At 52.9% G+C, this 24,483-nt stretch overlaps 1 protein-coding gene across 6 annotated transcripts in view; it reads left to right on the top strand.

Annotated features, from left to right (window-relative positions):
• The window catches only part of ST3GAL1 (ST3 beta-galactoside alpha-2,3-sialyltransferase 1), a 95,884-nt gene that overhangs the window by 3,252 nt on the left and 68,149 nt on the right, over positions 1–24,483 (top strand). For all 6 annotated transcript variants that reach the window (XM_041769658.1, XM_041769656.1, XM_041769655.1 and 3 more), the window contains exon 2: positions 15,523–15,676. The gene's annotated coding sequence lies outside the window, so the exon portion shown is untranslated. The remainder of the gene's footprint in view (positions 1–15,522; positions 15,677–24,483) is intronic.

Here is a 24,483-nt window from a genome sequence, read left to right on the forward strand (position 1 = left end):
AGAAAAGTCTAGAATAAGGCTCACAGGCACTTTGTTCAGTTGTGGAACACGTGGAAACTTCATACACCCCCCTCCTTACAGACCAGAGGATCTGAGAGCTCTCTGCTCTAATTTGGGCACACGCGCCCAACCTTGGGCCCCAGAGGAAGCCTGTTCTTCTCCCAGGGCCAGCGCTCAATTGCTTGGTAACTTGGCACCCACACTGTTCCAGGCTCTGGTCTCAGTTTCACTCTCTGCAAAATGAGAGGCTCGGAGTTCCGCTGACATGGCCTTGGGGCCGTTAAAACCCTTCTTCATGAAGACAGCCTGCACCCTTCCTGCTTTTGCTCCAGGTCAATCCTCAGAACCTTCCAGAAAGTCCTGGCATGTCAGATGACAGGGCCATCCGGGCAGTGACGCCCCCCCACCCCCGCCCCTTCCCTTACTCATAGAGCCTGCTCCAGACTCTCAGAGCCCACGCCCACTTGGTGAAGTCATTCGCCAGCAATTCTCCGCACTGGACATTGAGAGGTTTCAGACCCCAGAAGTCTCAGGCGCTGGGTCTGAAGGTGGGCAGAGCCCAGGTGACATTTGTGGAGACTCCCAGTATGGCCAGTAAGAACCGTGGTGACTTCACCAGAACCAATTCTGCTCCCACTCCAGAAGCTGAGAATATTCATAGAAATCATTTTGTTCAATCTTTCATATTAATGAAAAAAAAAAAACAAAACTGAGGCCTAGGGAGGGGGGATGGAAATCACAGAAGGCTGGGTGACAGAGCTGACCTAGAACACTCCCTGCTCTCCTAAACTCCAAATAGGTGAGTCCTCTGTTTGCCCTTCCCCACATCTGTGTTCTTTGCCATACACCGAAGTCTCCATTTCCTTATTTGAAACCAGCGTTCCTCGGGAAGCCTGGGGCTTTATTGTTTCTGGGGTCTTGTTGTGGGTCGCGTTGTTTTGATTTCGGCTGCACCAACATTTATTAGGAACTCAACTATGTTCTAGTCACCACGCAAGATGCTGGAAATAATAGGGTTGGAAGAACATGAGATCGATCCTGCTTCCTTTCCCTGCTCCCACCCACCCCCAGAGGTCACAGTGTGGTGCGGGGGTGCCTGGGTGCATGAAGAGTTGCGGTGTGGGTTGCACAGGGACACACGCGTGTGCTGCGGGAGGGCCGGAACCGAGAAGGGAATGGATTCCTCTGCCTTGTGAGACCCACCGAAGGAGTCACTGAGGAGACCAGGCCTGAATAACTAGGGGGATCAGGCTGCGGGGAAGCAAAGGTATATTCTAGAATGCAGAGAGCTGGTGCTAGTGTGCTGTGCACCCTGCGCGCCCAAGAAAAAGAAAGTAAAGTAAGAGCCCAGGCGTAGCTCTGTTCTGCATGGTGCAGGAGCGAGGAAACTGGGATCTGGGGAGGGGTGGTGTCAGGGATTTGGCCCCAGTCCTGTGGCATGTGCCGATCCCTGGCTTGCTCTGGGGGGATTTATTGCTGCTCAGCCCGAGCGCGGGCTCCAGAATTGTGATCTTCCAAGGGTTACGGGCGTTGCAGTGATAGCATGTGAGATAGGGTAGCTGCTTTGCTTTCCCTTTAGGAAAATAAAACTCAGTGCTTTATCTTTAGTCCTTGTCCTTCTACTTGATCTCAGATTTGAATGGCTGCCTCCGTGGGGAGACAGGGAGACGGGGTTAAAAGCCTGGCAGGCAGCTTGGGGTGTGGGAGGGGGGTGCGCACCGCGCCCAGGTTTTCAGGCACAGGATGGTGTGAGCTCGGGCAAGCCCTGCCTGCACTTGGGGGGCTGGGCTGAAGGGCAGGTGGGTGATTATCTCTGGACGCAAGGTGAGGGGTTGCGGTCCTTGCACCTGCACAAGACTGTGTGGTGGGGGGGGGGGGCTGCAAGTAAGAACCTGAGCAGGAGGGTTAGATCGGGAAGTGCTGATGGCTGGAGGCAAGGTATCCAAACAGAGCATGTGGGAAACGGAAGAGTTGACTGAAAGGCAGAAAGTTCTAGAAAGCTCACGGAAAAACACTTGATGTGCAAGGCTGGTGTTAATGTTAAATGGTCTGTTAGTAACTCCCACTGGAAGGAGGGAGGCCGAATCAGCGGGTGAGAGCAACAGCTTGCTTTTCTCATTCCTGCGGATTGCGTAAAACTGAATTTCTCTATCCCTAGGGCACGACACTGGGAATTACCAGGAGCAGGGATCGCTGGGGGAGGAGGGAGTGTACCGTGAAGGTGCTGCTGGCCCTGAGCCCCTCCCAGGTGTGGCCGGACTGGCTCAGCAACCGGTGTGACCTGTGTCAATGTCAAAGGCACCCGGAGGAGACTGGGTCTGTCACGGTTTACCGTGGGACGAGTGTCAGAGACAGGCCTCTGGCGTCAGGGTAATTCCTACTGAGTCAGGTGGGTCCAGGCAGGGCAACCACTGGCCCGGGACTCAGAACTCCCCGCTCCTGGTCCCCATCCTATTTCACCGGCTCCTGGCCGAGGACCTTGGGTGCATCACTGAGCTTCTTAAGAGTCTCCCATCCCTTCAGCAGGTGGATGGCACTTTGGAACTCCCACTCTGCCCGGGAGCGTTTTGTGCAGGATGAGGCCATGAACCTGCCTTATTGATAATAAATACGGTAGTTTCTACTTTTTAATAAGCATTTAGGGTATGCCCAGAACAGTGGCAAGTGTTTTAAACATCAGATCCATCCGGGTGCCAGTAGGAAACATGCCCTCGCGAACGGAGCAGAGAGTTTAATAAAGGGAATGTGTATAGAGTGGGGAGCGGTGTTTAGAGAAGTCCAGCAGGGATGAAGAGGACCTGAGCCCAGTTACCACCCCCCACCATCCCCCTCCTATCCCTGCCCCCCAAGAGGCAGATGGACGGATGGGTGAGGGAACCCAGGAGTGTGGCAATAGGGACAGGAAAGAACCAGAAGGATAATGCCCCGTCCTGCCTGCTTTTCACGACCCTGGTGTCCCTGAGAGCTGAGCTCGCCCAGCGGCCAGAGGTCAGGGAGTTCCTTGTCGGAGCCTCTCAGGGCCTGGACAGACCGGGAGGGTGATCTTGCACTCACTTGTCATCTCCTTTGATGTTGCAGCAGCCAGGGGCCTGTGAGGTCACAGGATCCACAAAGGACAGACCTGGAGGCAGGAAGGGAGCCATGTCCCTGTCGCTGGTGGCAGCCCAAGTTTTAACCATTGTGCTCGGTTGTCCTAGTAAGACACAAGAATCAAGAGTAAGATATTACTAAGAACTTTATGTTTTCGGGATGCCTGGGTGGCTCAGTCGGTGAAGCATCTGCCTTTGGCTCAGGTCATGATCTCAGGGTCTTGGGATCCAGCCTCGTGTTAGGGTTCCTGCTCAGCAGGGAGTCTGCTTCTCCCTCTGCCCCACCCCCACCCCATAGTGCATTTGCTCTTTCTCAAATAAAAATTTTAAAATCTTTATTTTTAAAAGATTTAATTTATTTATTTTCATGAGAGAGAGGCAGAAGCATAGGCAGAGGGAGAAGCAGATTTCTGTGGGAAGCCCGATGTAGGACTCCACCCCAGGACTCTAGGATCGTGCCCCGAGCCGAAGGCAGATGCTCAACCGCTGAGCCACCCAGGCATCCCTAAAAATCTTAAAAAAAAAAAAAAAAAGACGTTTATGTTTTCAATAGCGTCTTTGAGAAACAGAACAGCCTCAGTATTAAGGCTTCGAGGGTCTGAGGCTTTCCCTTGTTCCTCAGGGATCACATTATTTACCTTTCCTGGGTCTCAGTTTCCTCTTTTGTCATGGGGATGATACTCAGTACAGCTGATGTGAAAAATAAACAAGTCCTTCAACAGATATCAGCTTTTATTCCCAAGAGGACCAAGGCTCAGATGTGTGCTGCTAGGGGTGGTTGTGCTTCCCTGTGTCCTTAGAGCCTCTTCCATACTCAGATAATTCTGTTCAATATTTTTAAGCTTTTATTTATTTACTTATTTATGAGAGAGAGAGAGAGAGAGTGAGCATATAAACGGGGGGAGGGACAGATGGAGAAGCAGACTCCCTGCTGAACAGGGAGCCTGAAGCAGGACTCGATCCCAGGATCCTGAGATCATGACCTGAGCCAAAGGCAGATGCTTCACCGACTGAGCCACCCAGGTGCCCCTGTTCCAATATTTTTGTCTTAAAAGTTGTTTTCTTCCAAAAACATCTGGGGATGTTTGGACCATTTCTTCTGACTCTGTGTGTGTCTGTGTGTGTGTACGTATGTGTCTGTATATTTTTTCCTCCTCTAAAATATGGAAAATTTATCTAACCAGGTCTGACTCTGGAGCCCTTGAGAGAATATAAAATACAAATTAAAAATTGCAGTAATTCAGGGAAGTTGAAGGAAAGAACATTCATTCTACATTATTGGTGGAATTAAAAAGTGGGGCGGGGGGCGTTGCAGATGACTTTTGGTATAGGTCCACCTGTGGGTATGCAAAGAAATTCCGTCCTTCACCAGCTACCTTCAAAGAATTGAAACCCAAATAGATATCATTGTCATCAACTTTGCTACATTAAAAAAAAAGAAAGAAAGAAAATCCATTTGAATCCACGTTGAACTAACGGAGCAGAGTGGCTAAAAATCCCCTTCATGAATATTTACTTAGCAGAGGGCTCTTGAGAAAAACCCAACCAAAAAAAAAAAAAAAAACCCACAAAAAAACAAAAAACAAAAACAAAAAGAAGAAAAAAAAAGAAAAAAGAAAAACCACAACCAAAGCAAACCCAGCTTCTTCTCTGAGAGGGTGAAATGACTCCAAAATATTGTTTCATGCTCAAAGAGCCTAAAACAACTCCACATGAAAGACGAAAATCCATCTAATTGGGCATTTACCTTTTCAGAAATAAAAGGCTCAGCAGAAAGAGAAGAAAAGGGAAAGAAAAGAAAACCTCTTTCCTTGGAAGACTAGACGGGAGCCCAAAATAAACCCCCCGATTCGCTTGGCCCAGTAACGAGGGCTGCGATCCCCCCTCCCTTTCTTTACTGCGCTGTTGCTATAATTGCCTCCGAGAGCCACCAGCGCCAGCGGTCTGAGAGCTCAAACCCCTGCTCAAGCCTCCCGACCTCTGCGCCCACAGCCATTGGCGTCTGCAGCCCTGACCCTGTTTGGACTCTGCTCCAGCTGTAGGAGGTGTCGTCCCGGGAGGAGGGTCCAGCCCCACGTTGCAGAGGAAGTGACTTATCCAAGGCCACACGGTCTCTGCACGCGGATCTTCCTTCCGCGCACCCGACATTGCCATGCTTCCCATGGCCTAGCTGCCCCGCCGCACATCTCCCTCAGCTCACCCCTCCCAGCACCCACCTCTCCAGCTCGAGCTGTCCAGTTGAGTGGGGTGAACTGGTCCACACAAGGGCCTGTGCTTGTGGAGAAGGCAGATCCAGGCCTCTGACCCTCCATCCTCACCCTGCGAGGGTCTAGCTGTCTTCACCTCACCCTCTGCTCCCCCACAACTGGTTGGGGGAGTCTGAAAACGGTGGCAAGGGAACCCACACTGAGATCCTAATGAGATCTTCGAGAGTCAACTTAAGGAGCCCAGGCTTTGTCGTGGTGATAATGCAACACAGCGCAAGACGGCATCACAGCACAGGATATAAGACAACAGCCACGGCTACCACTTAGAGATCGATCGTGTAGGGTAGGGACCGGTGAACCGGAGCCAGAAGCCAACCTGGCTGAGAACCAGCTTGGGGTTTAGGAAGCCAGGGTGCTCCATCCCCGGGGTGGGGTTAGGGTGTGAGTGGTTCCTGGGAGAGGGGCCCAGGTAAGGTTCTGCGGGCGGGGTCCAGGGAGCCAGATCCCAGTGGACCCCCCAGAAGGAAGCTGTCGACAAATAACTGGGACATTTAGTTGGGTGATTTCCCCACCATGCTGTTATTGTGCACATAAATAATCTGGTGGTCAAGGGGAGGAAGGCAGCTGGTACACGGAGTCTAAGTCCAAGGACAAAGGCATGAACAGGATGTTTTTTTTTAAGATTTTATTTGTTCATGAGAGACAGAGAGAGAGAGAGAGGCAGACAAGCAGAGGGAGAAGCAGGTTCCCTGCAGGGAGCCCGACGTGGGACTCGATCCTGGGCCTCCAGGACCACACCTGGGGAGGGGCAGTGGCTGATTCGCCGTCAGAGCGCAGAGAGACTGTCATGTGCCCTGTGTCCCTGAGAAGGGGGTCAAAGGATGTCGCTCCCGTCGGTGGGGCCAGGATGCACGTGCTGTCGGCAGCCTTGACCCTTCCCTTAGTATTACTCTCCTAGTGTCTGTAACAGCCCTATAGTCACCGCTTGTACATGTTCCCTGTTCTCGTTTTACAGATGTGGAAACTGAGTCTCAGAGAAGTTAAGCCAGTTGCCCAAAGTCACAGAGCCAGAGAGTGGCAGAGCCAGAATTGCAGACTGCCTCGGTTTCTGCCCAAAGCCCCAAATCTCAGGCACCATGCTGGGTCATTCCCGGGATCATCCCATTTGCCTGCATCAGGGGGACCGGGGAGGGCGGGGCAGCCTCCCTAAGAGGTGCACGTGGGGAACACATCACAGCAGCTACCTGTCCCCAAGCCCAGGGCGCGCTGCGTGCTGTCTCACTCAGAGGGCCTGGCAAATGGACCCGGCTCTGGCTCTGTGGCCTGGTCTTTGGGGGGAGGCCCTGAGTTTTCTCCACATGCTCTTTCCCAATGGATGGGGGTGGGGAGGGTGCTCCAGGCCTTTTCCCTGATTCCCCAGTTGGGGCTGCTTGGAGGGGTTTACTGAGCAGGTAATCGTGGTAGTCTCTGAGGGCCCAGGAAGGACTGGGAGCCCACCGAGGAGGCAGGACCCCGAGCAGAAAAGCTCAGTAAAAAGTTCATCACCAGGTGCGTGAACCCACCCAGCTCCCAAGGCAGGTGCCTCTCGAGCCGCCCTGGCCCGAGTAAAATGATTAATAAAAGTTGCTCTTGCAACATTGGAAAATTGCCTTTTAATGACATCTTCACAATGGCGAGAAAGGTCTGTTTGTTGTTCTCCTGCCTCGAAAACACTGTTAATCCTACCACCTGGTGGAGAGTGTGATGAAGAAAGACCCGGTTGCTTGGGAGACCTGTGAGCTGCGCAAACAAGAACGTTCTTGCTGGGAAGGGGGGTGGGGGCATCCCTGGTTGTTCCTAAAGCAAAATCTGAAATTTCAAACCTCAGCTGTCTGGCAAAAAAAAAAAAAAAAAAAAAAAGGAAAGAAAAAAGGGGGGAGTTTATTTTTTTTTAAATTTTTTTATTTATTTATGATAGTCACACAGAGAGAGAGAGAGAGAGGCAGAGACATAGGCAGAGGGAGAAGCAGGCTCCATGCACCGGGAGCCCGATGTGGGATTCGATCCTGGGTCTCCAGGATCGCGCCCTGGGCCAAAGGCAGGCGCTAAACTGCTGCATCACCCAGGGATCCCAAAACGGGGGAGTTTAGAGGCCGGCGAGATCACACACCACCACCTACTAGAAATTTTAAAAGAAAGACGCGCCTTTTGGGGTGGTGGTTGGAAGCACTGGTTCCCACAGATCTGCCGTTGTTTTCCTGTCTCTGCCTGTGACTGGGAGCAAAGCGAACGATGCAACACCGATCCTCGCCCTCCGGGATTAGAAAACCTGAACCGATGTCTACACTGTGCCAGACACCCGTTTTGGATACTGGAATATGTGTGCGTCACTGGGACTCTGCCCCTGGGATTGACGTAAAGGAGGCCTCTCTTCTCTCTGAGCCTGAGCGGTGGTGTCATAAGCTGTCACCGTTACCGGAGGGGTATGGGGGGTGGTGGTGTGTGTGAGTAGATTGAATGATAACAAATGACAGGGGTTGCACGTTTACAGAGCACGAAACGAGAATCGTAAAATCCGAGCGTTTGCACAGAGGCTTAGCGATGCCCTTGTTCAACCTTTCCGAGTCCAAGATTTCAATTATTCATCTCCTGAGTCATTCATTGATTGGCTCAATAAAAAAATACCAGCTCTGCTGCTTCTTGGCTGTGTGACCTTGAGCAAGTCGCTGTACCTCTCTGTGCCCCCAATTTTCCTTATCTGTAGAATGTGAGAAAGAATTCCTAAGCTCCCGCCGGGTATACTCAGGAAGCCCTACACGAGTTGGTCCTTGGGACCAACCCATCGTCACCGTCGTCATCGTTCAAGTTCAGAAACGCCTGGCCCAGGCTCCCAGGAACTGGTTCCTCGCGTCCACCCTCCCACGCGGTTACTCTGTGTCCGCTGGCGCGCTGCCGGTGATCGCGAGCTCCGTGGCCCACACAGCGGCCCTTTGTCCTCCGGACGCCTCCGTGGATGAGGAAGGCCCGGAGAGCTGCTTCCCTGGAGGGCTTCCCGGAGGAGGTGGGAGGGTGCCACTCTGAACTCGAGGCCGAGAGAGTGGTTGGGGCTGTGGTGTGGCCGCTGGGCCCTAGCGGCAGGTGAGGATGGGTCAGACGACACGTTTTGGATATTCTCTGTCCCCTGTGTCACAGCTCCAGCAGCCGGCTCAGCTCGAAGCCCGCCCCGTGCAGCTCCTCGGCCTGCCGGCCGCCGGAGCCAGGGCCAGCAGCCAGCCCGCAGTTGGCAGCTGCCAAGTCCTGCCCTGCCCGCTGGGTTGCTGCCCGACCTGGGACGCTCAGGGTGTCCTAGAGAGTGGGCGTCCCCTGCCCTCCCGGGGGCCAGCAGCCAGGTCGCCCGGCTCCGGGTGTCCCCCTCACCCCGCACGCCACGGCCTCCCAGACCACCCGCGCCCGTGGGCTCCTGGGGACCTCCCTCCGAGCACACACGTCGGGGTTGGGTTTTGTGAGTCTGGCGGCTGTCTGCCCTGTTATCCTTCCTGAGTTCCTGCCCAGGAAATACCATGTTCTGGACGGGTTGAACTCCTGCAACCTCGTGAACACGCCTCCGTGGTCATTCTGCTTATCGGTGTTTTGACAGTTGGGAAAACTGAAGTTTGTTGAATTGGGTGTTTGACCCCAGGTCCCCCCAGACTCCTGGGTCGAGTCGGGGAGCAGGGGAGCTGTAACCCTCATCCTGCACCAGCAGGGCTCGCTCCAACGTGCCCATGTGCCAGAAGGTTCCTGGGGCCAGTGGGTCTGGTCTTCTTACCGCCCACACCAGGGGCCCCTCCACCAGCCTCCTTCCACCTCCCTTCACTTTGTTCCCGAGAATCAGATAAGAGGCCAAAAGAACAAAGCCCCCCCTCCCCCCACTTCCCTAGCCATATTTCAAAAGGATATAAATAGGACGGTAATTGGTGGCACTCCGGGTCACCTTCCACACGGACAGGCTTTATGTGATGGCCAGGCCCGTCCTCCGGCTCAAGGTGTCCATGGTCAGCAAGTTCTCTTCCCTTCCTTCTTCCCCTGCACTCACAAAATTGTGTTCCAAAATCTGGAGTTAGGCCTCCCGACTGAGGCTGTGCCGGCCTGCAAAACAGACACAGGTGTTGTGGCTCTGGGTGGCACAGAGGAAGCCTGTCCCCAGGTTCAGTGGTCCCAGCAGGGGAGGGGAGGGAGGAGGCGTCTCCTGTCCAAGAGGCCTGGGGGCAGGAGACAGGGGATGGACAGCCAACACCTGGAGAACCCTGGGGGTTCTGGGGCAGCTGTGGGGCTTCCGTGTCCCAGCCTCAGTCTCCCCACCTGTGCCCTGCGGTAGCACCGCCCAGCTTTCTGGCCCGTGGTTGAGAGAAATAACAGGAGAGGATGGAGGAGAGCCCCAGAGAGCAGACCAGCTCGAAGACAGTGGGACCTGGTAACAGTGGCGGTGAGGGTAGAGAGGGCCAGTGCCCGTGGGACCCCACAGAGGAACCCCAAGAGGGAACTGGGGCATCTCCCTGTCATGTGCTTGCAGGAAGGGGCTGTAAGAGACGTTTGGGGGTCCTGAGTGACCTGCATTCTTTCAGTAATGAGGTGTGGACAAGGTTTGCTTTCCTGCACTTTGGAGAGGTTCAAGCAGCCCCACGTTGGAGGAACCCCGGCAGGTGGAGGCAGGGAGGGAGTGGCCTGAGCCCCCGGGCTGGTGCACTTGGGGAGCCCCGGCAGGTAGAGGCAGGCAGGGAACAGCCTGAGCCCCCCAGCTGGTGCACGTGGGAGTGATCACCGCCGTGTTGGTGCTGGGAGGAGCACCTGTGCCTTCATCTCTCTAGGATCTTCGAGCTGATTGTGCTCCTTGTGGGCAACCCAAAGTTGAAGCGTCTTGGAGAGAGCTGGGAGCCACAGATGATGTTATGGAACCCAGAGCAGGGGTGAGCCAGCGAGCCGCACCGCCCCCCTGCTCGAGGATTGGTGGGGTGTGAAGGGGGGGGGGGGGACAACCTTCTAGAGTGAAGTGGGGGGGACAACCCTCTAGAGCCCTGATGGGCTAGAAGGTGAGAAGGGCCTGTGTAGGAGGAGGCCCTGGCTTTGAGCTGCGCCTCTGCTGGTTTCCCGCCTCGCGGCCTTTCAGAGCCTCAGCTTGCACACCTGTGAAATGGAGGTCAGCTTGCTCCCCCCGCTTTCCCCAGGGACGGCTGTGAAGACTGAGTGAACTCATGCCCACGAGATGCTGAGCCCGGTGCCGGCCTCATTGTCCACACTCGTCCATTCGCTCTTGGCAGTGATAACGCCTCCCCTGGAGAAGCACCTAGCGTCTGGGTTCAGAAACCCGCTTACTCTGAGGACTGCCCCCAGGTGAAGCCCTTCCAGAGCGGTAGGGTACACATGGGAGGCAGCTTTCCCGCCAACAAGTACATGTGCTTCCCGCCTGGTTCCGAGCGTCTCATATCAGCGCTCCGGGGCCACGAGCAGGGAGGTGCAGCAGCATCAGGAAGGGGCCGGCCAGCTCCTCCACCCTCGAGTCAGCCCCTGGCCCCCCTGGCTCCCCCGCCCTGCACCCTGCTCCCATCAGGGAGCCCAGCCAGCACCCCTGCTCCGGGCATCCCAGCTCCTACTCCAGGCGTTTCTGGGTTGCCTCCCCGTCGGCTTCTGATCTGCCCCTGCACCTGCCTACATCTGGGGCACCTGTCCCTCTGCAGACGGATCGGCCAGACAGTCTCCATGTTGACCTCTGTCTCCGTGGTCAGTGTGTTCTGGACAGGAGTTCAGACTGAAAAACCGCCCACTTGTGTGCTGACCGGCTGCCCCTGGGGTGCAGGGTGGCGAGGCTGCTGCTGGCTTGTGTGCCCCCCACCCCTCCTCACCTGCAGAGCCCGACAGTGTGCTGTGGCCCCTGCCAGGGAGGAGCAGGGAACTTGCAGGGTGCACAGAGGCTCCGCGAGCGCCGTGCTCGTCCACGTGGGCCTCGGTGTATCATTCGGGCTCTGGCCACGGCTCTGACTTTTGGAGAGTTGCTTACCCTCTTCTGGCCTCCACTTACTCGTCCGCAAAATGACACACATAACAGTTGATGTCACATCACCGTGGAGACTAGCAGAGCTTTTGAGAACACGGGGCTTGGTTTGGGAAAGTGCCCTTAAGCCCTTCAAAGTGTATCTGCCACAATTCCTACTACTAGTTTCACTTTACTATTTCACGTTGGTTTTTATCCACTTGCTTTTCAGTATAGTCTTGCGAAGTAGTTGAAGCAGGAACCGCGTCCGTGTTACCAAGGAGCAAACTAAGACGCCGAGAAGGGCCATTTGTGTGTAGTCACGCAGCCTGGCCTGACCAGCCTCCCCGGGTCGGCACACCTGGCGGCAGGGCACCCCGTTTTGGAATATGACATGACCACGGGCATCTGAAAGCTGTTGTTCAGCTGGGCTCAGCGTTCACAATTATCCAGATTATCATTTTTCACGTGGAGGAAAAAGCTGTGATTTATTAAGCCAACTGGCTGTCCTCCTCTGGGAGTGATGTAGAATTTCACTTCTGGTCCCCTGCTCTGCTCCCCAAAGAAACAAAAATCGGAGAACAGAATCTCTCATGAGATCGATCATGGTCTAGTGCGTGATGGTGCTATAGGGTGGGGGCCGGCCCATGGTGATGTTCTATTAGGGCCAAAGAAGGAATGATTTATGGGCCCTCATCTCCTATGTGGCAGATAGATGTTGGAGGATATGTTTCTCGCTCCTGAGTGTCCCGGGTTGAGCCCAGCGGTTGGCAACCAAGGGCCTGGGCCAGTACCTGGTGGTTGCAGGTTGTATGGATAGAAGCAAAGGAGCAAATGGCCTGGGAGAGGAGGGGTAGGGAGGCAGGTGGGCATGGGGAGATGCAGGGTGGCAAAGCATGGGAAGAGAGCCACGACGTGGCATTCCAGAAGAGGTTTCGGGGCTGCGTGTTAAGAAAAGCAAAAGGCACGGAGAAGGACAATCATCATATGGTTTCACTCATATGGGGAATATAAGAGATAGTGAAAGGGATTATAAGGGAAAGGAGGGAACTGAGTGGGAACAATTAGAGAGGGAGACAAACCGCGAGAGACTCCTAACTCTGGGAGATGAACAAAGGGCTGCAGAAGGGCAGGTGGGTGGGGTTGGGGTAACTGGGCGACAAGCACTGAGGAGGGCGCTTGATGGGATGAGCACTGGGTGTTACACTACATGTTGGCAAATCGAACTTCGATAAAAAACAAATAAAAAAAAAAAGCAGAAGGCAAAGAGAGTCTCAGTAGATATTTAGGTTGCACCTGGGGATGAACAGGTTCAGAGTGGGATAGTGACCTTCTCTGTGTACGTAGCATCCCTGTGCTGTGTTAGGAGCTGAGACACCGAGGGCCTGGAAGGTGGGGGACACCTGGGGAACGGTTCTAGTTTATAAAAGTGCCACAGTTGCCAACGTGCCAGTCGGGGTTGGGAATCCAGTGCAAAGGGGTGAAGATAAGCATGGGAAGCCACAGGTACCCGGATGTAAGGTGGCTAACCCAGCTTTGAGTGCGGGAGTATGTTAAAAACAAAAAACAAAAAACAAAAAAAAAACATCTTGGACGTGTGACCCAGGAATGAATGGTTTTGTTCATTCTCTCACTCAAGGAACGGGAACTCACTTTCTCCCGCGTGGCAAGAGTGGCGTGTGGGACGGGCACCCCTGGCACCCCCGTGGCGTTAATCAGGCTGGGGCACATGCTCTCTGGGAGTGCGGGGAGCCCTGGGCGGTGCCAGTGCCTGGCCTTGTCCAGATGGTCAGCTGCCCCTTCCCCGGGAAGGGCCATTGGTGGTGAAATAGCAGTGAGTAGCAGTACACGGCGGGAGGTGTGAGCTGGTGACACGAGGGAGGAAGGTCCCTCTGCGGGCTGCTGCGGGCAGGGACAGGCATCAGAGGAGGTGGCGGTGGCAGGTCTCGTCAGGAGGCCGGGGCAATGAACCCCCCCATCTCAGCTCTCCTTTCAAACAACAAGGACTAGAAAGTTTCTTTTTTTTTAAATAAATTTATTTTTTATTGGTGTTCAATTTGCCAACATACAGAATAACACCCAGTGCTCATCCCGTCAAGTGCCCCCCTCAGTGCCCGTCACCCAGTCACCCCCACCCCCTGCCCTCCTCCCCTTCCACCACCCCTAGTTCGTTTCCCAGAGTTAGGAGTCTTTCATGTTCTGTCTCCCTTTCTGCTATTTCCCACTTATTTTTTCTCCTTTCCCCTTTATTCCCTTTCACTATTTTTCATATTCCCCAAACGAATGAGACCATATCATGTTTGTCCTTGTCCGGTTGACTTACTTCACTCAGCATAATACCCTCCAGTTCCATCCACGTCGAAGCAAATGGTGGGTATTTGTTGTTTCTAATGGCTGAGACCAGAAAGTTTCATTCTGGGAGCTCGTATTTTCTGTGACGCTAAACCCTGAGTGCCCTGGCTCAGGCCACTGCGTGTGTCTTCCGTGCAAACATCCCTCCCCCTCAGCGCACCCCAAATAGAATCTATTTATTGTCAGCACCGGGCGCCTCTAGACCAATCTTGGGTCATTGTGTAACTGGATCCTGTTGACTTTACGTCTAGCGTAGCTCGTGATCTTCCATCTCTCTCGGTGCCACCGCCGCCCGCCGCACGTCTGGCCCTCCACGTCACTGACCCGGGATCTTTCTTTCCAAGCTGCAAGTTTATTATGTGTCATCGCCATTGCTGGCAGCGTAAAGGTGACCTGGTGATTGTAGCAGTGAGCTTTCTCTGCATAAGGAACAGCTCCAAGCCTTAGTGCCTTAAACAACAAACGGTCATTTCTCCTGATTCTGTGGGTTGATTGGCCATTTCTTGTGGTTTGGGCAGCGTGGCTGGGACTCACTGGGGTGGTCCATGGACTTGGGGGCCCGGCTGAGCTGGGATGCCTGGGGCCTCTAGTGACCAGCTCAGGTGGGGTAATGTGGCCTCGCCGCGGCCAGAAAGGGATGTGTTCTGTGCATAAGCACCGTTTAAGCTTTTATTTGTGTCTTTTGTTACTGGCCCATTGGCCAAAGCAAGGTTACATGGCCAAGTGCAGATCCAGAGTGTGGCGAAATGGACCTCAATTTATGTGGGGAGGAGGAGCAGAGCTGCCCCCAAGGAGCATGTGTACCGGGGGGCCCGGGCAGGTGGGGGCCGTTGCTCAGCGCACCTGTCCCAGTGGCAAAGATGAGGACTGTGCCACTGGAGTTCTCACGCATCATGGGGCGTCCTGTTGGGGACTGTGCTCTACCACTTACTGCCTTTGTCATCAAGTCAAAGAGCTCATAGCTCTCCAGGCCCCGCTGCCCATCCATAAAATGGGGATAATCATAGAGGACCCCCCTTCATCAGGGACTCAGTGAGAAAATGTGTGGCCTGTTCATCTCTCGGTGCTTGAGACACAGAAGTCAAGACTGAGGGTTCTTACTCTCAGGGGAGGCCTTCCCAAGCCTCCCACCGGGCCTCAGCCTGGTGCATCCTCACCCCGACCTCACACATTCATTTTTCCCAGATCTGCTTCCTCAGAGACACTTTCCCCACATCTTCTTCCTCCCTCCCTCCCTCCCTCCCTCCCTCCCTCCCTCCCTCCCTTCCTCCCTCCCTTCCTTCCTTTTTCTTTCTTTCTTTCTTTCTTTCTTTCTTTCTTTCTTTCTTTCTTTCTTTCTTTCTTTCTTTCTTCTTCTCTTTTATTTTTTCTTTCTGTCTCTCTCCCTTCCCTTCCCTTCCCTTCCCTTCCCTTCCCTTCCCTTCCCTTCCCTCCCCTCCCCTCCCCTCCCCTCCCCTTCCCTTCCCTTCCCTTTTTTCTTTGCCAAACAGCATCTCACTTGAGCAAAGACCAACTAACAACCCACCTGCTTTTCTCATACTGAGTTGGTCATTTCTCCCTTAGCTCCCCAAATACATCCCTCACATGCTTGTACCGCATTGCCCTGAGTTATTTGTGTATCTGTCTGCTTTCTCCACCAGCTGAGCTTCCCAGGGGTTTGAACAACGGTCTCCTCACCTTTCTGTCTCTGGCACTTGGCTGTGTGCATGGCACAGGATAAGTTCTATTTAAAACAAAACAAAACAAAACAAAACCATTTGTATAAATCATTGGGTGAGAGAGTGGAGCGATGGGGAAATGCCTTTGAATTGTCTCGAGTCATCTTCAAAAGACGGTGGAGGAGCTAAATGTCAAAACTGACTTGAGCTTTTCTCCTCTTCCCTTGCAGCCGGGACCATTTTCAGACTCAACCTTTCTGACCTGGAAATGCCAATAGGAGTAATCATCATTGCCAGGGGCTGTGGCGAGCAAATGCTTGGAGCTCTGTGGCCAGGGCAGTTTCATTTGAGGACCGGAGATGGACAGTCCCTCAGCCTACTGAGGTAAATGCCTACCCTTGCCACCCCCCCACCCCACCCCCACCCCTGCACCAGTAAGAGGTATTGTCTCTTCTGGTTTCTTCCATAGATTAACTTGAGTAGGGGAGGAGAGATGTTTCCCTGTGTCTTGTGGTCTCTTTGTCGTTTGGCCTGTTCTCCTGGGGATATTCCATTAAGAGGTAAAGCTTTCTACCTTTAGGGAAAAATGCAGAACCATTAGAATATAAAGCAGCCTTTTTTTCCTAAAAGGAAAGCCTTCTGTGTAAACTGGATTAGGAACGGCCTCATATGGCCAGTACCTGCCATCCCCAAGGTCTGGAGTGACCTGTACTGGTGTGCGTGTCAGCAAACAACTAGGGCCCATAGGACAAAACTAGCCTGGTCATTTCTTATAAATTAAGCTTTCTCGGTACCCAGTCCCATTCCTTCCTTCAGATATGTCTGTGGTGCTGTCACATGACAATAGCAGTGGTGACAGAGGCCGTGTGGCCTGAGAGTCTAAAATATTTACGGTCTGGTCCTTCATGGAAAAAGGGTGCCAGCCCCTGGTCTAGAGAGAAGCTGTCCACATGCGGAGCCCCTGCAAGTGTGGCTATTTAAATTTTAATTCATTAAGATTAATCAAAATTAAGAATTCAGCCCTCAATCACACTCACCACGTTTCAAGTGCTCAATAGCCACGTGTGACTCGTGGCTACCATTGTGGACAGTGCACACTGAGAATGCTTCCATCAGCGAGGAAAGCTGGCTTGGGAAAACTGTGGTCACTCGGGGATGTCTCCCTTTGCTCCGCCGGTGTCTAACTGAGCTTGGATATAATTGCAACCACCGTGGAAGAAGGAAGGTTGGTACATGTATGTGTGTGTGTGTGTGTGTGTAGCTGTTATATATGACTGTTGGTGAGGACATCTATCTATTTATCTACCTTCTTACCTGTAAAACCAGAATTGCTTCTAAAATGTCTTTGGACAGCCAACCTGTGGTCACTGTGTATGAGTCCATGTAAACACTAAACCACTTGGACATTAGGATTTATCAGTTTTACGTATACAAATAGGTTGATACAAATATGAGCTTTTCCATGGTCGTAGGAAGGTCAGATGAAAGGGGAAGAAGCAATGACTATAGTGTCCACAGGGGTTGAAGAGAGATAAGAAACCAAGAGAGGAAGAAAATGAGCTAAAGATATGGTGCCTGTGAGTCTTGGAAGAATGAGCAATGATGGAGACAGAAGATGATAGGGATGGGACCATGGATTTACCTTCAAAGAACGTGTTAGACAAAGTAATGATGATTGGGACCTTATCGCGTCTCAGAACCGAGCTGAGCACAGCCAGTTCTATACCACAGACCCATGGGGAGAAGCTTGGATTTGGCAATAGTGCCGCCATCTTGGATGGGTCAGGACTTGGGGCATAATAGGAGGTTCTATTTGTTGAATAAGGTGGTGTGCGGTGCAGAATAAGAGGGCCAGTCGCTGAGCTGCACAGCATTTATGGGTGAGTTCCAAGAGGGAGCAGAGAAGGATCCCTAGGTGGCCGGGAGGCCTATAGGCAAAGACCCCAGGTTCTGTCTTTAAGAGCTGGACTTTCCCGACTTTGGGTTACCCAGGAAGTAGCAAGAACAAAGAGATTCAGATGACGGAAAAGGATTGAATCAATGCGTATCTATACATCTGGATCTGAAATGGGCCCCTCCTCTCTTCTCTTGGTTGGTTTTTAAGCTCTTCATGGTTGCAGGTGAGTGCTGGAAGCACTTGAAACAGGTGTTTCCATAACTGGACTTCAAACAGTGGAGCTTAATGCCGATATGAAGTAATTAGAAGTAATAATAAGAAAAGGTATTTTTTTTTAGTACTTAGTATCAAGCCCATCAGGCACCACAGTGGTGGTGGTGATGGTGACATTAACAGTGATAACATCCTCTGTCCATCTCAAGCTGATGATGTGCTACGTGCACTGTCTGGTCATAATAACAATTATCATAATAGCTTTAAATTATCGTGCTAAGTGCTAAAGTCACATTCTCTCAGCACATGAACCCAGAGTATGCTTCCCAATTACATTTTTCCCCCAATTGCTTGATTTTGATATAATTGCAAATTTACAGATAAGTTGCAAGACGAGCCAAAAAAATTCCTGGATACCTTTCCTTCGGATTCCTGAAGGGGTAACATTTTACTGGATTCGTTCTATCCTTTCCTCTCTCTGTTTGTTCCTGAAATCAGAGGATTCTTATAACCTCAGTGCAACCAGGTCAGAAACTTAGCATTGATTTGCTACCGACCTGAGCCTCAGACCTTGTTCTGATTTTACCAAGTGCTCCTCCCCCGCTCCCCCATGAAGTCCTTCCTCGCAAAAGAAAATCCATTTGGCACGCGGCCTTCTTGGAAAACTTCCTTAGTCTTGTGTTTCGTGACATTAATGGTTTTGACGCGTTTAAGCCAATTACTTTTCAGAGTGTCCCATAGTCGCCGTTTGTCTGATGCTCCCTGGTGAGTAGATTTAGATCGGATGCTCCTGCCAGGCATCCCGCAGCACTCACATCGTGTCTCCCGTGCCTCGTGTTTGGAGGGTGAGGGCTGCTCTGTCCCTTGACTGCGATGTTGGCTTTATCACTTGGTTAATGACGGAGTCAGCAGTTTGTCAAGGAGCTCTGGCTCTTTTCAGTGGAGAGTGGTATCTAGAAATACCATCTGGTCATAGGGTATGTCTGTTGCTACTGAGATAGCGTGGCCTCTAGGCCCTCCGAGCACATAGACCCGGGAGGCAGGGTGTGTGTGTTTGTGTGCATGTGCACACGTGTGTGCACATATACTCATGCATAGTCATAGACCTGTGTGTACGCATCCACATATATGTGCATACACATCATACATGTGTGTGAATGTGCATATATGGGCACGTCATCTAGATCATTTCTAAATCAAACTATGTATATGTTAAAACCACCACGAGTGCACCTGGGTGAGGCTACAGCATTCTTGAAACCCACGTCTGTCTCAGAGATGCTGACCAGTCCCCCAGGCCCACTGCCAATACAGCAGGCCAACACATTTATTAAACTATGGTCCAGGCCCTGTTCCAGACCCTTCGCTTATTGTTGCAGCTCCTAACAACTTGGTGGCCCAAGAACACATGAGGAAACAAGACTCTGAAGAGATAAATAACTTGTGCAAAGTTGTGCAACTAGTAAATGTGGCAAGGTTACAATGAGTGCCTGTTTGTCTGTTGGCATTTGATTGGATTGGCTGGGGTGACACTCCTGGGCCAGAAAACCTGAACTGAGGGGAGGGTGAGGGAAGTGTTTGTCCCCATGGACCTGAGACCACTGAGGAAGGCGACGGTGTGTTGGTGGACACCCCGTTCCTTCACTCCTGGGAGGTGCTTACAGTCTGCATGTCTGATGGAGTCCGAGGCTGTGCAGAGATGCATGTGGCATTGCAGGGCCGCACATCTGTGCAGGGCCACGTGTGTGCATGAGCATTACCATGGAGGGGAGGGATGGTGGTGGCTGCTGTCCTGTGCTTGCAAAGCCCCCTCCCTTTTTTTAAAAATCTAGTTTATTTATGAGAGACACAGAGAGAGAGGCAGAGACACAGGCAGAGGGAGAAGCAGGCTCCCTGCAGGGAACCTGATGCGGGACTCGATCCCAGGACCCCAGGATCAGGCCCTGAGCTGAAGGCAGACGCTCAACCACTGAGCCCCCCCCCCCCCCCCAGGCGTCCTGATTGCAAAGCTCTTGATCAGGTTGAGGGCATGAATGCAGAAGTGGGCCTCCCCCCAGGGAGAGGGCATTTCCTCCCTTGGAGCGGGGTGTTATCTCCAGCTGAGCTGCTTCTGCGCAGAGGCTTTAACTTAAAACACATTTGGATCCCTGGCTCCCAGCGGAGTGTTTGTAGGATGTGAACTTGATAAATGCCAGTGTCTTCGTGCATCAACAACTATTTCCGAGCTCATTCTATGTGCCAGGCACTGTCCCGGGCCGACAGAGACCCAGGGAGCTCAGGTGCCAGCTGAGGGACGGGGAAGAGGGAAAGATCAATGGTAAGCAGGGATGTAAGTAGAGGTGCGGTAGGGTGGGGACAGGCGGGACTGGGTGGGGGGTGGCGGGTTAGAGCACAGTGTAGTGTGCCGGGGGAGAGAGCACACAGTGACAACGACGACGAGGAGCCCCGGCTGGTGATCAGAGGACAGGTGGGGGACTCATTACTCTCCCCGAGGGGCCGCGGGCCTTCACCCTGGAAAGCCAGGACTGGCGTCTCTGGTGCATCTTTTCAGGCCTGGAGAGTCACACACATGGGCACTCTCTCTCAGAACTCAAGTATTTCCTCCAAAAAGAAAAAAAAAATTAAATGTTATCAGCTGGTCCAGAGGCGAACCAGAGGCCAAGGCATTCTGACCAGATAAGAGGCAAGCTTGGTGGTCACGGATATGAAAATGGGCAGCAGCGAGATGTGGGTGGGATTCTGTTGCTGATAACCTTTAAGAAAAGAGCAACTGTTGCGGGCAGGGAGGCCGTTTTTCTTTCTGTCCTTCTCATCCATCCATTCGTTTGTTCGTTCGGGCAGCAGACACCCGTGGGTCACGGGCCCTGTGCCAAGCACCCGGGATAAAACAGTAAGACCTCAGAGCTCTGTCCTCGAGATATTAAGGATTCAGTGGGAGAAATAGGCACATTAACAGCACAGTGATAGGCACAGCTGCAGTTCTGAGTTTGGGGAGGCCTGAGGCTAATACAATTTGGGAGTTCTCTTGAAGAAGTCAGGATACCAGGTATGAATTGAGAATGGAAGGCAAGCCCGAGCTAAGGGGGGGTGCAGCCAGGGGTGGGCCAGGCCTCCTGGGGGTGGGCGAGAATGCTCTCTCTCCTGGGGTACCTGGGCCGCAGGGGTCACGGGGCACGAGGGGCTCCTTGCAGCAGGAGGCTGGATGGAGACTTAGCAGAAAGGCTGATGGTGGGGATCCTGGGGGCTGTGGTAGGGGGGACTTACCTTCTAGATGCTTCAGGCCCTTGTTCTTGGGCTAATCAATTAGAGCTAAAGACTTTTTTCTTCCTTTTTTTTTTTTTTTAAACATTTTATTTATTTATTCATGAGGGACACACAGAGAGGCAGAGACACAGGCAGAGGGAGAAGCAGGGTCCATGCAGGGAGCCCAATGTGGGACTCGATCCTGGGACCCCAGGATCATGCCCTGGGCCAAAGGGAGGCACTCAACCGCTGAGCCACCCAGGCATCCCGACTTTTTTTCTTCTTAAGTGATGCCGGCACTTAAGTGCAGAAAGGCACTTTCCTGGCCATTATGCAAGGGATCTAACTTACGATCCCACTTCTGGGACTGTGTTCAGAGGAATCACCTGAACTTCCCGGGGTGTAAGTGCTGGCAGAGTGTTTGCCAACCCTCAGAAGGTCTCCCCGTGGGTCACTTGCTCTTCTAAGAGCCCCAAGCATTGACACATTTAACCCCCCACAGCCATCCTGGGAGCTGGCCGCTGTCATTCTGCTTGTTTCACCGGTGATGGAAATCAGCCCAGACTGGTTAAGTACCTTAGCCACAGATGCACAGCTGTCAGTAAGTGGCGGCGGTGGGCCTTCAAGCCATGTGGTTGGCCTTCTCCCACCACCAGCAGGTCTCATTGATCCCTACCCACTCCTGGACCTGTCAGCTCATTTGTAAAACAGAGCTGGGGACCTACAGACTCTCTGGATTTCAGAGCACATGCTCTCCACCGTGGTCCCAGAAGGCTTTGCAGGCATGTTGCATCATTAGCACCCACACCTGAGACCGGGGCAGGTGGCAGCAGTGAGTGCCCTCCCTGGGGGCTCAAAGATCCAGCCCTGGTGGACAGCCAGGGCTGGAAGGGGGAAAGGCAACAAGCAACAAGCCTCACCACAAGCTCACTGTGACTCCACTTGTCCCCGTGGGTCCTTAACCTGCTGAGCCTCGTTCCCCTGGTAAGATGGGGCCGGTCCCACCTGTTGGTGACATGGACCCCACAGGGATGTGCAAGTTCTGAGGGTTCACCCGAAGAAATCTAGGCCTGAGACGGGCCTGGAGGCTCCTCCACCTGTGTCTTTCCAGCTCTGTCACCCGGATCCCCATCTGTAAGGAAGATAGCCCCAGCTCCCGGTGAGGGCCTGGCGGGGTGAGACGCTGTGCACCAAGCCGGCCTGGTGCCTGGCCTGTCATCAGTGCCGACATGTCACCCGTGTTATTCGTAGCTGACCCACGCTGCTGGGCCATGGGTGAGCTATTGTGCACGCAGCTTCCCTCTCCACCGGCTCGGCTCAGGGCAGGTGTCTTGGCTGCAGCCGAGACACACCTTTCATGGGAGGACGGACACTCTGGGGTAACCACGGTGGCCAGGCCTTGGAGGCCTTGACACCACTTGTGCCACAAGAAGTTGGGGGGTGCAGTGGTACCACCAGACACCAGAAGCATGGAAATTTCCTTTGTGCTTCTGGAGGCCAAGCCCACAGATTGAGTCGGCTGTGAATGACTTATTTTTATTCCAGTCATGCCTGGATGATAAGCACTTGGATATGTACCAATAACCTTTGTTCTCAAAGGGCATCCAGTCATGTCCTTCCTCTTTTCGGTGTCCATGTCCCCTCCAGCCCTGGGACAGAGTCCAAATTCCACAATAGGACGGACAAGCTTCGCTTTGACCTGGGCCCCCACCCAGGACCCCGGCCTTATCTCCGTTCTCCAGCCTCACCTCACCTTCTGCGAACCACACAGTAATTTTAAGAGTAGTGTCAAGCGTGTAAACTGTTAAGACAGAAGGCCTGAGTTCAAATCACACTTCTGTGGCCTGCGGTACCACGTTGGGCCAGCCACTGAACCTTTCTTGATCTGCGTTTCTTCATCTGCAAAATGGACCCAATAGATGAGACAGTAGTGTAGCCCCATAGCGGTGTTGTGAGGATCAAATGTGTTAATATATGTAAAAATGCTTGGGGCCCTTCTGGACGCTGTGCATCAGGTACTGTTCTGGCGGGGGTGGGGGGGATGTCCTAACCCTCTGACTGCCAGAGACACTCCCCTGGGCCTCCTCTTTGTGGTCAGCCCCCGGGGCATTGCCCATGAGGGGACTGGGGTACTGCCTTTGTTGGGGTCGAGGGCTGGGGTGCCAGGTTTTTGCAGGTTTACTCTCGATTGGTGAATTCAAAACCTAAAAGCAGGAGTGAGGGGGTGGGAAGGGAAAAGCGGGGTCACTCAAACTGTCCGTTAGAGTCACCATTGGCTTTCCAAGAGGGGATCTAGGTGGGTGGGGCGACCTGCTTGTTCATCTAGTTGTGTAGCGGGCGATGCAGGTCTTTGAGATAGATGTCTTTATTTTTACTTATTTGTGTATTTATTTATTTAAAGTTTTAATTTAATTTAAATTCCTAAGTTTTACTTAGCACCATATTGGTTTCTGGAGTCGAACTCAGTGATTCATCACTTACGTTCAACACCCGGTGCTCAGCACAACAGGTGTCCTCCTTAATCCCCAGCACCCATCTAGCCAGAGAGAGCGAGATAGATGTCTTTAAAGTGAATGTTTTGGCAATCCAAAGTTTAATGTCAGGGGCTTACTTCTATCACAGCCAAAAAAGCTCATTGTCAGGTACTTGAGCTACAGATGTGGCTGTAGAGGTGCAGCTGTAGGTCTAGATCTAGCCTGTGCTTACCACAGAGAACATTCATTCTAAACGAAGGAACTTTCATGTCTCCGGGACACGGAGCGTGTGGTTTGCACGTGCTCATCCCTCCACCCAGAACACCCTTCTCATTGTACCTTCCTGTTGAAATCCTCCCTCTCCAACACTCAGCTCAAGTGTCGCCTCTTCTGGGAATCCTTCCCTGCAACTTGTCTGCTGACCTCCCCCCAGACCCCAGGGCACCCCTGTGTGTGTCTCGACCGCACTGCCTGTCGTGCAGTGCCTGTGTGTGTTTTCCCCGTTAGACTGGCAGCTCCTTGGGGAGCAGGAGTGTGATTCACTCTTCACCTGGGTCACCTGCCTGTGCCAGGTACATCTGCATCTGCAGGGCCGAGAATGGGTATATGCAGGCGGGCACAGTTGACTCCTTGTCTCGGCCACACAGACCCAGCCCCGGTGGCGGCTGGGTTGATAAGCATGACGTCCAGCTATTTGCAGGCCTGGGCCCCCTGGGGGATTATTTCCCTCTTCTTCTGTTCCCTGGGGGCATTGACCAGTCAGTCGCTTCTTGTGATCTGCCTCCAGCTTCTGGAGAACTGGAAATGGGGGAATCCCACATCTGGGAGCTCATGGTCCTATATAACTTTGGGACTAGCCACTATTTCTGTGTTGCTCATAGCTCTGCCTCTATGCTTGCTGGAATAGCTGCCGTTGATGACATGCCTGCCTCAGGTTAGGTCAAGCCAGCACACCTGCCCAAATGGCCAGGTGCCCTTTCTGATCTGGATAACGGGGAGGAGGAAGAAGGAAGTGGAAGGGAACCAGAGCCTGCCTGTCTCAAATCCACTTGGGAAGCTCTGTCTTGCATAGTACCGTCCCAGGGCCATGTCACCATATTGCTCAATGGCCTCCATGTGAACACTTCCTCATAGGTGCTGAAAATACCCTCTGTGTCGAGGGATCAGCCAGCAGAAAAAGAGAAGGGAGGGAAGGCTTTTGGGGCAGGAGGCATGGATTTGTTTTCTGTTGGTTGAATAGAATGGAATTGGCTCTCTGCACTTTAAAGGAACAGCAGATGGACAGTCACTCAACTGGAACCTCCCTGAAGGCAGGAGCCATGTCCTTCCCCATTTGTGTCCTCAGTACCTGGATGGACTTGGGG

Source organism: Vulpes lagopus, chromosome 9 (genome assembly GCF_018345385.1).
Source record: "Vulpes lagopus strain Blue_001 chromosome 9, ASM1834538v1, whole genome shotgun sequence".
NCBI classification, from domain to species: Eukaryota; Metazoa; Chordata; class Mammalia; order Carnivora; family Canidae; genus Vulpes; species Vulpes lagopus.